General features: G+C 39.1%; 1 long non-coding RNA gene across 1 annotated transcript; it reads right to left on the minus strand.

The window, feature by feature from the left end:
* Nucleotides 1-1,825: 1,825 nt before the first annotated feature.
* LOC122067337 lies at nucleotides 1,826-3,855 on the minus strand. Its single transcript, XR_006136656.1, has 2 exons — nucleotides 2,322-3,855; nucleotides 1,826-2,244 (listed from the first exon to the last, which is right to left on the minus strand). It is a non-coding gene; the product is annotated as an uncharacterized LOC122067337 (long non-coding RNA).
* Between the last annotated feature and the right edge of the window lie 302 nt (nucleotides 3,856-4,157).

A 4,157-nucleotide genomic window follows, 5' to 3' on the forward strand; every position in this document is an offset into this window, starting at 1 on the left:
TTTTTTTTTTTAAATAATGTTTAAATGGACCGAATAATTCGGTTTAATTCGGATTCGGTCCGAATTATTCGCGACTTATATTAACTTTTGAAAAAATCGAGAATTTTAAAGAATTTTATTTTTAATTCGGATTCGGTCTGAATTTTTGATAAAATTCGGAAAAATTCAGTTCTTATTCGGCCGAATTGCTAACACTGGTTAGGACAACTGGGAATTTTTGTCCATAAGTCAAAGCCAGGATGGAACAAGGTTGAGGCCTCAAGCTGAGCTCAACTCAACCCTCTTCTTCTTCTTCTTCTTCTTCTTCTTCTTCTTCTCTCCAGCTCAGCCCAACCCCTCAATCTCCCTTCCCCCTCTTCATGGTTAGGGCCAATCAGGGTCAACTTAGCGTGGCCCTCTGGGCGGGTCAAGGCTGAATTTTTTTTCAAGCCTCAAGTCAGGGCTGGCTAGGCTTGGGTTGGGCTGGGGTTTTCAATATCTCAGCCCAACCCCCACTCTTGGAACACATACTAGGCGAGGGCAATTTAATTAGGAGGAACTGCAACTTCAGCGGCCAAAACTTTTAAGACATGATCCAGCCATAGCTTGATTAATGACTTTGTTAAGCTTGGTTTTGAATCCTGGTGAGCATTAAGAGGGGATCCTATTGCTAGTCACGTACAAGAGTTATATACTAGGAGTAGTTGTTCGTTCATGTGGTCATTCATTTGCTCAATCTTTACCGAAAAGTAAAGCTCAACCAATGTATTCAACCCCAAGGGGGTAACCGAGTTGGCAAGGGACCTTCGCCTCAGGAAACGTGTGGTTTTGAGTTAGACTCCTCTTCTGACCCCACACGAGGGTGTTTCGTACTCTTCAATACTTTCAGGAAAAGTTGAACAGAGGACTAGCCAAGCCAAAGGCTTGGATACCCCAATGTATTAATCAGGAGTCTGCACTTGTGGAATAACAATGTAACTCTAGTCTTTCTATGAGATGAATTGAATAGTCTAATTATACATGTGGCATGATCATATTGAAATTTTTGAACTTTGAGAATTATTTCCAACACAATATGCCAGAATTTTTTCGAACACAATATGCCATCATCTGACATAAAACATAATACAGTTCCAACCATTGGATATCTAAGGAATGGTTTAAATAGGTTAGGGATCAAATTTCAGACTTTAAGTAAATCATATACCTCCCATGTATGTCAATACATTCTCTCTATAGTTCATCCAGTCTTGGTAATCCTTAATATTTAAATGTTCTATTTTACCACTATGCAAACAACATTTAGTTTGAGACTTGAGTCACTTGACATGCGAACAATGGACCTTAAGGTCTATCTATCCACAATTTTAGTCTCATTTAATATGCCATGTGTCAAGAATACGCCCGTTCTTAAACTCCATTTCATTTTCCATAATAGAATGTTTTCCTAATGTCTAACATCTCCATTTAGTATAGAGAAAATTCCTAATCGTGAGTTTTCAAATTTTTTCTTTGGACCAGTTACTGTTGGTTCCAAATTCAGGAAGGACTAGTACTAAGTTCCTCTGTTATATTTCAGAGCAAACATGGATTTTAAGCACTTCTTCAAGAATCTGAACATCCATGATGCTAATGCATTTCAATCCATATCAACAATCAACATAGAAACTGATCATTCTCAAAAGACTGACAAGTGAACCATAATCATTGTACAGGTGGCATGGGTTGGTTTTCTGTGGTGAAGAGACTCAACCCAAAGCTTCTGCAAGAGATCATAAGTCATCATGGACACTTGAGATCTTTAGGTATAAGTAAAGCAAGTCAATTCCATAAAACTACATCAGAATTGAAAAATAATAATAATAAATAAATAAATAATTAATTATATATTTTTTACATGATCAAATGAACAATGCCAAACAAATTCAGCTTCTTATTATTATTTGATTGGAGAAAATAGACTTTATCGAAAGGGAACAATGGATCTCGGAGTTAGTAAGCTAAGGCATAAAACCTTGTAATATCCTAGGCTGCTCTGAATACCTGTGGAAGGATTTGAAGTGAAGGAGAAAATAATGAACTGAAAAAGGGTGGTTGGGGAAATATATTACAAGGGAGGAAACAAAAAGAGTGTCAAGCTCTAGGATAACGTGAGCGTCCTTTCTTTTTCAGGAACTCAGGGATCTCCACTGAGCCAGCTTCAGTGAAAGAGGAAGATCGTCGACTGATCCCAAGGTTGACGTCTCCATGACCTAGCTGACTTCTCTGAAATATATCCAGATCCCAATCAACAAAAAAAGAATGCATGAGAAAGAGGGGGGGGGGGGGGAGAGAGAACCAACCTGGAGAGGCCTTCCTTCAGTTTCATCTCGACGTTTAAATCCAGTAGCAATCAGAGTGATGCTGACCTAAACAAAGACCAACCAAAAGAATCTCAAAGGTTCATATGTTACAGCAGCCAAAAAGTAAGAGAGAAGAAAGAGAAAAAAAGAAAAAAGATGAGCAGATGGGAAAAATGAAGAAATTGAGAAGTCATCCAGTTATCCCCACTTAACTCTGAGTTTTTATTTATAAAAGAAATATGGAGAATTGCTTCCTATGTGGGAGTGTGGTTCCTGCACATGCACGAGGGCCAATGGGAGCGCACGAGGAAGCATCCACAAAGTCAATTTTCCTTTTATGGGGGTGGGCCGCTCATTTGCAACTCCGCCCCTGGGCCCCACACTCCCCCACAGGAAACATTTTCCCCCAGAAATATATAATGAAATTACAAGTGTATGTACCCTTGCTGTACTGATAACATGCAGAAATAAACAATTTAAGAAATATATACACCAAAGGCTGAATCCTCTTTTACAATGACAATTTCACATGCAAAGGCTTAAACCCAAAAATGAGAAACCGCTTGTCAGCTCTCTTCTGAACAAAGGTTGCAGAAAAGATCAAGTAATCTGCCATTTTGTGAGCACTTGCTCACAAATAGTTCTAATATGTAAAATCAAGCACATCAAGTAACCTCAGCTAGCAAATCAAAGATGGCTTTTGGCATTGAACCCTTCAATATGGTTGGATAAAGGATTCATAGCAGACATTTCGAACCATAACTGTTGCATTTGGAATTGCAATTCATTGGTCTCGGTCTAAAAGACAATCTTTCAACATAATCACACGGGCCACATAAGCATGGCTGGGGAAGTGATGTTTTTTATTAATTAGTACGCTCCCCATTCACTCTTCCTCTCTCAGATATTCGTTTATAGGCTTGGATTACAGAAAGGCAGGTCTATGCTAAGTTTTTCTGTCCTCAACAGTTACTGGATATTACATTCCATCTCAATTCTCTAGTTGTTTATATCAGCTCCACTTGATGTAGATCATCTCAGCGGGTTTGGCATCACCTATCAAAGAAGGAAGAAGCGGAGTTCAGACCAAGCTTCGAACCAGCCTCCCAGCATCCCAGATATGGTCTGATTGAACCAGCATACTGATGGGCTTGGTTCTCCTAGTGCTAGCATGTTTTTATTATTTTAATTGAGTCCTACTCCATGTTGGAGTCTTAGGTTTATATTTCTTAAGACTGTTTGGAGTTTTAAATTGTTAATGGACAAAAACATTAATTAGTTAGTAGCTTAAGTCCTAAGCTAAATAGGAGTTCTATTATGCCCTATCATAAGTTAAGTAGATTTCCTATTTTAGGTAGAAGTTATAAACCTCCATAAAAGAGGCATTGCCGTAACTTCCAAGACACAACTTTAAGAATGTTTGCAGCTTATGCTCCCAAAATTCTGAGAGAATTCTTCAACAGCTGAGAAGCCATCCCACCCACTTCTATCCCATCTCTTTTCTCTCACTCCAATTTGTGCGTGAGTGATCTGAGACTCTCATCATTGTTTGCAGACCAGCAATCAACTTGATTGAAGAAGCAAAAAAGAAACAGTCTCAGACAGAATCAAATCAGCAGAAATCAGAAAGAAGTCAGGGTTTGAAGCTCCAATCGAGTGCCCTATCTCCCAAGTCTGTAACCTGATCAGCAAGGCCTTTTGGGGTTTTGCTGGACACCCTAGGAGAGAGACTCGACTAGCATAGGATCCCCATCTAATGGCTGGATTTGCTTCTACAGGTTCCTCCCCTAGTTTCCCAATTTAAAGGTCTGAAATTAGGAAGGTACAGACATCAAT

Source organism: Macadamia integrifolia, unplaced genomic scaffold (assembly GCF_013358625.1).
Source record: "Macadamia integrifolia cultivar HAES 741 unplaced genomic scaffold, SCU_Mint_v3 scaffold2846, whole genome shotgun sequence".
NCBI lineage: Eukaryota > Viridiplantae > Streptophyta > Magnoliopsida > Proteales > Proteaceae > Macadamia > Macadamia integrifolia.